Source organism: Leucopleurus acutus, assembly GCF_964270905.1.
Source record: "Leucopleurus acutus genome assembly, chromosome: 6".
In the NCBI taxonomy this organism is placed as follows: domain Eukaryota; kingdom Metazoa; phylum Chordata; class Mammalia; order Artiodactyla; family Delphinidae; genus Leucopleurus; species Leucopleurus acutus.
Window position 1 is genome coordinate 15,504,004 of NC_139149.1, and position 12,837 is coordinate 15,516,840.

Here is a 12,837-nt window from a genome sequence, read left to right on the forward strand (position 1 = left end):
AAAGGACTGACCTCTTACTTATGGAGGAAAATGTCATGGTCAGAATGACAAAAAACAGATATGTCCAACTCTTATTTTCTTTCTATCTTCTTTAAGAGGCTGGGTTTTAAACTACTAAAGATTGAGCTGCCACCTGACATATCATTGGGAAGAAGGTAAGAAAGTGCCCAGTTGCATTAAATAATTACGATTAAAATCAGTGAAATTGCAGGGTAGAGAGGATGTAGGATTGCATATGTATTTTAAGTTACTGCTGAGGTATCATGAAATATGAGAGATAGGACAAGGAGGGAGGGGGCTGGCAGAGAGCAGGAAATGCATCTGAGGCAGCAGCACACCAAGAGAGCAGGAAAGGCAGTGGCTAGTGCTGAGGACAATGCATTCTGGCTCCAGCTTGTCCAGATTTGCATCCTGTTTCTAGCATTCTAGCTCTTGGCCTTAGGCAAGTGACTTACCTCCATGCCTCCATCTCCTGAGCTGAAAGATGGACATGGTAACAGTTAACTTTTGTTGCTTGATGTGAGCACTAAGTTAATAATGTTGCCGAGTTTGTAGAGTAGCACCCACCAAAGGGTGACACTCAAGAAATGTGGGCAAACATTTCTTTTTGACATAACTCTTCGAAATTCTTGAGTAGACTAATAAATGGGTGGCATTTGAATATTTTGGGGAGAAAATATTGATTACAGGGCAGCCAGAACCCATGTTCTTAGTCAAGCCCGACTACACTCGTTGCTTCTTTGATGACACATACGATGGCGGATCAGTAGAATTCTACAGTGTCTATCTGCATTCAGCCAAGCATGAAATGACGCTTCTCACCATGATCACATAGACACAATGGGGAAACAGGGGAATGTTCAAAAGTCCATTACAAAGAGATGAGATAAAACAACTTCCCCCAAATCTTGTTGATTAATAAATTGCCATCAAGCTGCAGGAGAATCTCTACCTGTAGAAAACAGGGCTCTGTTCTTAGTCTCGTCTTATTCAAAATGTTCACGAATTACCAGAGTAAAACACAAAAGATAAGGTCATTAAGTCTGTATCTTTCACCCAAAGGAGAAAGTTTTCATATAAAGGAAAACAGCCTGAAGATTTTGATTATCTACAGTATTAGAGGAATTCCAAGATAGTCTTAGGGGTTAAATGTAAAATGCTACATTTATGGGAATTCCCTGGAGGTCCAGTGGTTAGGACTCTGTGCTTTCACTGCCGAGGGACGAGGTTCAATCCCTGGTCAGGGAACTAAGATCCCACAAGCTGTGCATGGCGAGGCTAATAAATAAATTGCTACATTTAGATTGAAAGAGGTGAGAGGTATGGCTTGGCACCAATTCTGGTTTTCCAATGACCTAAAGTCTTAACATTAGGTAACAATACCTCATATTTTTAGGACACTAATGGAAAAGCATTCTCCAGACAAAGGAAGGGGATACTCCCTCTGTGTTCTCCAGCCGTGGTTGGAACATCCCTAGAGAAGAAGCGGGGCCCAGCCTGTTCAGCACTTGCCATGTGCCAGACATTGTTTTGACCAGTGTACAGATGTTGATAAATTTAAGTCTGTGTCATGTTCTTGATGTGACATTTTAAAATGGAAGTTGAGAAAACACACAGAACCCACAGGAAGTAACCAGATGGTAAGGAGTTAGGATGACCCTCAGGGAAATAAAGATGAAGAGAATAGAAATACCTTTAATTTATTTTTAAATATCATCTTGGTAAAAAGAATTAGGATCAAGAGATGGATAAAACAGTGAGGTCCAATTTAAAGAAAACCTTTTAGGGAAACTAGAGAGAGCTCTCTGACCCCACAAGGGCCCAGGTCAAGCCGGAGAATCTCTAGTGAAAGAGATTTTGTGTCGGACGCTGCCCCGGGTTAGGTTAGATGACTTCTGGGCTTCTTTCAATTCTGTATCCTGTGGCTCACTATTAACAAATGATTGAATATTATTTTTAAATTAAAAAAAAATAAGATTTTGTGATTTATGACATTCAATCTGAGCCATAAAGTCTATTTTCACTCTCCAATGTTTTACCGGTTTCCCAAACCACAAATATCCTGTTAAGATAAAACACAATTTTCGATGAAAGAGAAGTGAAATAATGACCTAAAAAGGTATAATATCCAGGAAAATTTCCCTGGTAACCACTATTTTTTTCTTCAAGTCCATGAAGAAAAGAGACTTCAGTTCTAGCATTGTCTCTCATCTGATGCCATAAATACTCTGTCCCTGGGAACAGAGATAGGGAGCTGGTGTACTATGATCCTTCTTTGTGGTTTTTAATCTTTCATCTTCCCAGAGGCATGTTACTGAAAGGAAGTGATTATGTACCATCAAGCACTTCTGGAATATCAAAATATGACTCTCCTTAACAGTCTTTTTCCCTCTTTAAGTGTACAACTCACAGAGTTGTTTTTTGAGGTATGGATCCTTTACAAACTTTTCTCTTCACTCACCGTTTCCTTACAAACCCAGGGTAGAACCATATATTTTTAACTGGCTTCCCATATATGTCTGCTGTTAACTGTCAGTTCACCCTCCTGATGAAAATGTTTGCTTCCAATGTCTTTTTAAGACAAATATGCTGCCCAAACTGTACCAGTTCTAAAAATTGTTAATAATTCTTCACTGCACATTTTTTTCTTCTAAAGCAAATGGCTTGTTGCAACCAATGGAAGCCTGATTCTATTTATAAGGAGGAAGCTGCTCCTCTTCTAGAAGATTTTATCATTCTTTGGCACGAAGATAGACCTTAGTTTATTGGCCCAAGATGATTTCAGCAAAATTGTGTCCACATAACTGCAGAAGTAATTAAGCTCACATGGGGCTATCTGTCCTGCTGTCAAGGAATGGGGAAAAGTCCCTGGTGCAATTTAACGTAAGAAATGCTGACACTGACTCCTGGAGATAGTAGATAAGAGACATGCTAGATCATGGAAGTCGTTTTCACTCCAGTGGGTCATTGCCATCCATTATGAAGTTGAGGCTAACTCTGAAGAGAGCAGAGTGTACTGAATTCAGACAGAAGCCACAGCTGCCAAAAGTTCTGTGTTCAAAGCTCAGCAGAAACCAAAGGAAACATGGTAACGTGGTTTAGATTTGTCAGCCCTTCTAGGCAGGAGACCTGTAGGATAGTGGTGATACTACCAAACAAAACTTGGGTCCATTTGCCCTCATGCAGTAAAGACAATCTACCAACACCAGGTTGTGGTGAAGGAAAGTGCAGCATTTATTGCAGGGCACCCAGCAAGGAGTCCAAGTAGCTAGTGCTTAAAAGGCCTGAACTCCATGAAGGCTTTCAGGGAAAGGTTTTTAAAGATAGGGAGAAGGAGGGTGGTTGCGAGGTGACTGATCCGCTTGTGGATATTCTTCTGATTGGTTGATGGTGAGGTAACTAGGGGTCAACATCATCAGTCTTCTGGTTTTCACCAGTCTGGGGTCTACATGCTTGTGGGCAGCATACAGTTAACTTGTTCCACCTGGTGGGATTTCAGTATCTGCAAAACAGCACAGAGGACATGGCTCAGAATATTATCTATAGCTCTTGAGGAGGAACTAAAGTTCCTTGACTTTGTTTAATGGCTAAACTATTATTACTTTGTCTTGTTTGACTCTTTTCCCTTCTTCCTGCATTTTCTCACTTCTCTGATTAAATTTACTCTCAGAGAAGGCCAAAAGGTTACAGACAAGAGGGGAGGTCTGTTCCAGAAAAACCCCATACGGTCCTGCTCGAGTATAGTAAGAGGGTGGACAATGGGTCAGGCTGCCTGGGTTTGATTTCTGCCTAGGAATAAAGTCCCAGGTCTTTGTGATACTAAATGTCTGCACTATGTCCATCACATCAAGCTTCCTGCCTCTGTGCCCTTGTACCTATTTGAGAACCCAGAACATACTAAGCCTTCATTACAGCTGTGTAGAACAAGTGAAGAGGCCAAGATGTTGCATGGCCTATTAAAAATATCCCAACCTAGTTCAAGTCCCTGACTTCCACCTCTGCTGATAACTTTTTGTGGCCTTAGAGAAGTCATTTTGGCTTTTGAGCCTTTATTTTGTGGCCTGTTAAGTGGGACTAATAGCACCAGCTCTAGTGCATGGAGTTCTTTGAGGATAACATGGCACCATGGGTGTAAAAGCACCTTTGATAGTATTTTTATTCCATTGAAGGCAGTAAAAGCTATTGGAATAAGATTACCAGGCATGGTGAGATCTGGATAGCAACCAGAGTTGCCAGTCTTCCAAATCTGACAAAGCCCAGAACAGGATAACTATGCCTCTGTGTGTCCCCTGCCCTAAGATGATGTGAGCAGGACGTTTCTTGGCTGAGACAGTAGATACCTCTGCATTAGGAACATCTTCTTCCTGCTTCTCCATACAGGGCATATGGCAAGATCTTCCAGCAAAAAGACAATAATGTAGACACACCTAATATCATTGGTGTTTCAATCCTCAAGAGGAGGCATTTTTGGAAGAATGGAGGCAATTAGGAACCTTAAAAAAAAATTGAAGTATAGTTGATTTACAATATTTTATTAGTCTCAGATGTAGAGCAGAGTGATTCATATATATATATATATGTATATATATATTTATTTATTTATATATATATTATTTTTCAGATTCTTTTCCATTTTAGGTTATTACAAGATATTGAAAGTAGTTCCCTGTGCTATACAGTAGGTCCTTGTTGTTTGTCTATTTTATATATAGTAGTGTGTATTTGTTATTCCCAAACACCCAATTTATGTCTCCCTCCACCCCAGGTTTCCCCTCTGGTAACCATAAGTTTGTTTTCTATGTCTGTGAGTCTATTTTTCTTTTGTAAATAAGTTCATTTGCATGCTTTTTTATATTCCACATATAAGTGATATAAGTCTTTCTCTGTCTGACTTACTTCACTTAGTATGATAATCTCCAGGTCCACCCATGTTGCTACCAATGGCATTATTTCGTTCTTTTTTATGGTTGAGTAATATTCCATTATATATATATATGCCACATCTTCTTTATCCATTCATCTGTTGTTGGACATTTAGATATCTTCCATGTCCTGGCTATTGTAAATAGTGCTGCATTGAATACTGGGGTGCATGTATCTTTTTGAAGTATGGCTTTCTCCAGATATATGCCCTGGAGTGGGATTGCTGGATCATATGGTAGCTCTATTTTAAGTTTTCAGAGGAACCTCCATGCTGTTTTCCACAGTGGCTGCACCAATTTACATTTCCCACCGACAGCACAAGAGGGTTCCATTTTCTCCATACCCTCTCCAGCATTTGTTGTTTGTAGATATTCTGATGATGCCCATTCTAACTGGTGTGAGGTGATACCTCATTGTAGTTTTGATTTACATTTCTCTAATAATTAGTGATGTTGAGCATCTTTTCATGTGCCTCTTGGCCATCTGTATATCTTCTTTGGAGAAATGTCTATTTAGGTCTTCTGCCCAAGGCACCTTTTCTCATAACTAGTGGAAGGAGATGGGAAGACCAAAGGCCCATTGTGTGCATGCCATGCTGCCATGCTCAGTGCCTCTGAGCAGTTATCTTCATAGTCAAAGCAGATTGAGTGTGGACTTAGGCACGGACATGCCAGGAGGTAGTGCCATGGGATTTTTATTCACTCACTCACTAATTAATTGATTCATTCATTCAAAATATTTATGTCACCAGGTTATAGGCCAGGTACCATTAAAGTATGAATGAAATATTGAAATATGAAGTATTAAAGAAAACAGCAAGATCTCATCTCCTGTGGAACTTAGATTAGGGCAAATAGGCAACAAAGCAAGCTGACAATTGGATAAAAAAATATATTTCATATATGGATAAGGGCTGTGATGAAAATAAAACAGAAAAATGTCATAATCTCAGTTTCACTATCCATCAAAGGGAACTCATGATATCAAATCTGCAGTAGTCTTGGGATGAATATACCAAGCACAGTGACTGGTACATAATGGGTGCTTAATCAATACCTGTTCCTTTAAACATTCTCTTTGATATGAATTCTGTTTTTTCCCTCATTTTTATAATATGAATGAAAGCAATATATAATAAAATTTGAAAGAGAAAAGATCTCAGAAGAGTGGCATATAGTCTGAAAGACACCAAACAAAGGAAAAAGAGTGATTGTATACATTTGACTTGCTGTCTGGAGGGAGGGAGGTGATATAGGTGGTCGCCTGTCATGAGTGTTAAGAACAAGCTTAAGTGTAAGCTGGCAAAATTACCTTCCTTTTCCTCATTGGGAGTTTCCCTGAGTCCTCCCTGCTTGCCAGTAATGAAAGTCAACCCCCCACTTTTATCTCACAACTCTCTCCAAATCAAGTCCCATTGCTACGTATCTAAAAATCACCTTTATCAATTGTGATGAGGACAGTGGTGCCACCATTTACTGAGCACTTATTATGTGCTAGGTCTTGTGTTTTACACAAACCATTTCATTAACTCTCAAAATAGCACTAAGAGAGGTATATATTCACCCCTTTTATTATAGATGAAGAACTTGAGAAAGAAAGAGTTTAGGATACTTGACCTATCAAGGGAATAGCAAAGGCACTATGTGAAATTGTCTAGGAAATACTATGATAATCTTATCTCAATTTATCACCTTGTTCTAGACTGATGCAGCTACAGACCCCAATGCTTGCTCTCAAGCTTGGTTTCCACCCTTAGCTCCTAGCAGCTCCTGTCTCTGCCAAGTTTGTATCTCAGTTCTGTCTCAGTATCCACTTTCCTCCTACATCCTTCATATGGGCAAGTTTAAGCAAGGTTAAATTCACTCTATCCTTCATGCAAATTCCAATGTATACAGTGACTAAGGGATAAAATTAGACCAATGTATAATTAGGGAGTGGTAGGGACTGTGGCATGGGAAGTACCTACCCCATCTAAATGGGGCAGCTGCTACTCAGCTCCAACTTTTTGTTCCTGTATGAGTAAGCAAGTGTTATCAGTGAAGCTGGAACTTGGGTTTGCATTTGAAATACCTTTATTTTTAAGACACAATGAAGTCCAAATGACCACAGTTATACACTCACAGGCTGCCAGGCTTTGAGCTCTGAATTTGAAAATTCAAATTTCAAAATATTAGGGGCTCAGGTATATAGTTTAAACCCTTGATATGGCAAGTACGTCTTTATGCTTACAATATAATATGAAGAGGGAACTGACTTATTTATGGTTCCATAGCTGGTCAGCTGCACAGTTGAGACTTCACTCTAACCTCCCAGCTTTCGGACCAGTGGTCTTCCTGCAACACTGCCACTCACAGGCACCATTTTGGCAGGTACCTAAGACTAACCAGAAATAACCTTCCACACTTTTGATTGGAGTTAAAGAAGGAAAGGTAAGAAAAGGATTGGATTTAGAGGGATTACATGATTGATTCAGCTTAGTATTTCTTAAGCTACAGTGTAATTGAAATTATCTTTATAATATGCTCACTCCTTCACAAGTACTAAATCTTTGAGGGCCATCACCATTCCTACACAAATCAAAAAAAATTTGTATTACATAGGGTTAAAAAATTAGCTGTGAGATTCAATAATGCTAAAAATCTCAATAGTGTACAATGTACTTTCTTATTGACACTAACTGCAATGCAGGGATTCATGGTTAGGTGTCTCTCCAGGCAGGAATTTCTCCAAATAGCTTAGGAACCCAGATTTCTTCCACCCTGGGACACTATGCCATCCTCACATGTGACCAGTAAAGAGGGAGAGTCACATCTTGGAGACTTTTTTGGGGATTCAGGTTGGGAAAGGAGTACATCACTTCTCCCACATTCCACTGGCCAGAACCGGTCATATGACCCACACCTAAATGCAAGAAGGGTGGGGATTATACTTTTCCTATGTTCCCAAGAATAGAAAGAAATGGATTGGGAATAATATGATACTAGTTTTAGGAAGGAAAAAGTAAAAAAAAAAAAAGAAAAAGAAAAAGTAAAAGGAAAAGTCAGCATTATTCTGCACACATGATTTTTCCCACTGGAGACTTGGTTCTCTATGACTGAATTATGAGAAGTAAGTTCTTTGGCTGGGAACAGAATTATTACTACACGTGCACAGTAGCAGGTCAAATGAAAGAGACTGAGGATGAGGATGTTAAAAGCTTCTGTCAACTTCCTCCAGAAGGACTTTCACAGGTGTGGTGGACCCAAGATTGCTATGCAATTCCCTGGAGGTTGGCTATCAGTGGAAATGTTCCAGAAATGGGGGACCAAAAAATCAGAGGCCCTTCATGGCTTTGTCTCAGCCTCTTGTAGGGAGTCCACTGTGAGAAAAGGCTATTTTCAGGGAATGAATCAATGTCTCTTTGCCTGACAGTTTTGCCTTGTAAAGACACTGTACTCTGTCATAACTTGGGAGGCTTGGGGTTTTGTTTTACAATTACAAATATTTTTCTCCACCGGTTTTTGAAGACAAACACTGATGTTTCTTCTGAGGTTGATAGAGAAAAATTAGTTAAGAAGTGAGGGAAATAAAATGTTCTACATGCAAATACAATGACTATAACCAGAGGGAAAACATCAAACATACAATGGTCTTTAATTAAGAATAAAACGATGAAGCAGACTTGTACAAGAATATCATCTTTGCAATTAATATTCAGATTAAGTCTCAAGCCTCCAGACACCCTCTAAATTGAATCACTTCCTACCAAATAATGTATCTATAATTCAGTTTATCCTCAAGAATAGTAAGCTGAATTTACTCTGATCTACCCTTATGTCAGGACATTTGGCTCACTATGAACATTTGTCCTCACATCTTTTTTTCTGGATGCTCAGGCAGAAGCTCTCTGAACAATAGTCACCATCCAAATGCTGAGAATTCTAAAATTCAGAGTCAAGTATCTCAGAGCCTATATTAATATACTTGGGCTTCCATAACAAGCACCACAGATTGTGTGGCTTAAACAACAGAAATTAATTTTCACAGGTTTGAAGCCCAAGATCAAGGTGTCAGCAGTGTTGATCTGAGGCATATTTCCTTGACTTGTAGATGGCCGTCTTCAGCCATCTTCTCCCTGTGTCCTCATAGAATCTTCTTTCTGTACCTATCTGTGTTTGAATTTCCTTTTCTCATAGGGACACCAGTAAAATTGGATTAGGGCTCATCCTAAAGACCTCATTTTAATTTAACTACCTACTTAAAGAAACTATTACCAAATACGGTTCACGTTCTGAGGTACTGGGGGTTAGGGCTTCAACATTTGAATTTTGAGGGGATTTAATTCAGCCTATAACACAGCCCCATTTTTCAAACTCTGGAAAGTGTTCTATGAGTATTCTGGAGTGGGGACAGTTAAGATGTCAAACAGAAACTATGCATATGCTACCTTCTTGGAGCTTCATGCCACATACAATGCCTGAAGATATTCCCCTAGATTCTTTACTTCCTTGAGCTAATGTATTCTCTTCTGAGTTAAGTGAGCTTGAATCTGGTTTACTTTTGCTTGGTACTTGAAGAAATCTGACCTGTTTACACACCATATTCATAGAGATTCCTTCAGGACCTCCTGAGTTTGGCCAAATTAAAGTTAAGTTATTGAAGGGCAAGCTGTTGTTTTTAAGAATCTAAATGGTTAGCTGGCTCTCATTTTCATCAAGCTTAAGATTAAGAAATGACAAATTTGCAAGGCATATTTTACATGCCCTGTTAAACTGGTAGGATTAAGTGTGCACAAAAAATGTGCACACTTTTGATGTGAATAAAGCACAAAAAGCCCAGGTAGAGAAAGCATGCCTAATTTATGGTTCTGTAGGAGACTTTCTCTGTAATTATCATCTTAACATTAAAAAGCATAATATACAGTAATACTAAAAGGTACACAGCACTAAAGTCACTGTTTCTTTTGACTCTTCTAGGAGGGCAATCATTTCTCCCTCCTGTCCCGGCCATGCAGCTTTTCTGTAGTCTGAGAGCATTCACAACAAATGAAGTCAGTCACTCCTGGTGGGTTGTTTGCTTACTAATGTCTCTCAGGAGTGGACGTAGGAGGCACCCAGGAATGATTTCTTGCCATCCTATTTCCAACAAGCCATCCAGGCTTCCTTCTGAGCAGATGTGGCTAATCATATCCACATATGCCAATGCTTCCAATTACTTGGAAATCGTAGTGGTCAGCAGACTCTTTTAAATGACCAAAAGCTTGGATTTTCTCCCCAAGGTCTTAATAATCTGAATTTGCCTTGAAAAATCCTAAGGGATTGGTGCAAAAGGATGAATAATAGCCCAAAGAAATTCTTTAAAAAAGAGTAATCCCTGGAACATTTCATTTTTATTTACTTATTTATTTTTGGCTGTGTCAGGTCTTGGTTGTTGCGTGTAGGCTTTCTCTAGTTGTGGTGAGCCAGGGCCACTCTTTGTTGTGGTGTGCGGGCTTCTCATTGTGGTGGCTTCTCTTTTTGTAGAGCATGGGCTCTAGGTGCATGGGCTTCAGCAGTTGCAGCACACGAGCTCAACAGTTGCAGCACGAGGGCCCCAGAGCACACGGCCTTCAGCAGTTGTAGTGCATGAGTTCAGTAGTTGTGGCTTATGGGCTCTAGAGCACAAGCTCAGTAGTTGTGGTGCACAGGCTCAGTCGCTCTGTGGCATGTGGGATCTTCCTGGACAGGGATTGAACCCATGTCCCCTGCATTTGCAGGTGGATTATTAACCACTGCACCACCAGGGAAGTCCCTGGAACATTTTAAAGTACAGTAAAACTCTATGGAAGGAATTTCTTTGAGAAAGAGGGATCAAAAGGATAAAATGAGTCACTGAGTTTTTACCAGAGTATTGTTTGGGTTTCAATCATTTTTACTGAAAATGTCTACGTCCTTCATAAAGATACAGGTGAAGTTATTAGCACTTACGCCATTGGGTAGCCCTTTTTCAAGGATTTGAATAATAAATTCCTGCTTAAATTTTTCCTGTCCTTTCTCCAACACTTTCAAAATGTTTGCTTACTTATATATATTTTTTGACATTATAGTCAAAAGATTAAAGACTCAAGAGTTTCAATATACTCAGTTCTGAAGCTTAAAAGACCCAATTCTGTCAAATGGACTCCATTCTATCTCATTCTTTTTAAAAGAGTTCTCTTGAAATTTTATTAAACAATAATTTTCAGGACAAATAAGAGAAAGCACTGCTACATATGTGCCAGAAAAAAATACATGGGACATGTAACACGAAAAGTAATAATTTAGAAATATAAACATTCTTAAATTTCTTATCTTGCACTGTGCTCTTGTATACGCACTGTCACAAGTTCTTTAAGAAGTTGACAGAGGACAAATCTTAAATTCAATTTGTTACTAAGAATCTACTCAGCAGCAGAAATCATGGAAATAATAAGGATTGAAATTGGCTTGAAAAGTCACCTAATCTAGCCCCATCAGAACCTTGAATTCCTTTGATGCATTGTTGCCGAGGCTCGTCTCTCATGTCTGAACAGCAAGAGCACCCACACTCATTCTGCTGTGCTTCACTTTGTCTTTTTTGGTCTATCTTGTAAGCTCCTTGATGGTGGGGTACTCCACCATCAGTAACACAACAGTCTCTCATTTGTTTGGACATATCAAACCTTAATAATTGTTTCTTGACTTGAGTCAAATGCCAAGCCTCCTGGCCCAGCCAAATAATAATATCTGAATTATTCCTCTTGATAATTGTGATAGGCAGAAGACTGGCCCCCAATGACGTGTACACCCTAATCCTCAGAAATTTACATGACAAAAGGGACTGCACTGAGGTGATTACATTAAGGATATTGAGATTGGGAGATTATCTGGATGGTTCAATCTAATCACAAAGGTCCTAATAAGAATACAGGAGGGTCAGAGTCAGAGAGAAGAAGATATGAGAATTGAAGCAGAGGTCAGAGAGGAGAGATTGGAAGGTGCTTTGCTGCTGGGTTTGAAGATGAAAGGGGGCCATTACCTAAGAAGGCTGACAGCCTCTAGATACTGAAAAGGCAAGGAAATGGACTTCTCTCTGGAACTTCCAGAAGGAACATGATAGTATATATAAGTCCATGCCACTCTCTCACTTCGTCCCAGCTTAGCCTTGCCCCTCCCCATGTCCTCAAGTCCATTCTCTATGTCTACATCTTTACTCCTGTCCTCCCCCAAGGTTCTTCAGAACTTTTATTTTTCTTTTTTTTAGATTCCATATATATGTGTTAGCATATGGTATTTGTTTTTCTCTTTCTGACTTACTTCACTCTGTATGACAGTCTCTAGGTCCATCCACCTCATTACAAATAACTCAGTTTTGTTTCTTTTTATGGCTGAGTAATATTCCATTGTATATATGTGCCACATCTTCTTTATCCATTCATCTATTGATGGACACTTAGGTTACCTCCATGTTCTGGCTACTGTAAATAGAGCTGCAACGAACATTGTGGTACATGACTCTTTTTGAATTATGGTTTTCTCAGGGTATATGCCCAGTAGTGGGATTGCTGGTCATATGGTAGTTCTATTTTTAGTATTTTAAGGAAGCTCCATACTGTTCTCCATAGTGGCTGTATCAATTGAACTGGATTTTTTTAAAAAAGGATTAGGTAGTACAAAGATAAGAAAAGGAAAAGACAAAATACAACCTTTTAATTTGTTAAGTTGTGTTATAGAAGTTATTTGCTATATGTACACTTTCAGATTAAATTTTTAAATGTAATAATAATAAAAATAACAACAATAATGATAATAACAATAAAACCATTGAGAAAACCTGACATAGAAATTGGAACATAGTAAGAAACAAGTAAATCATTAGTGAAGTCCTTGGAAAATCTCTGTCCTCTACCCTGTCTTATTTGCCAACTCTGGTGTCACC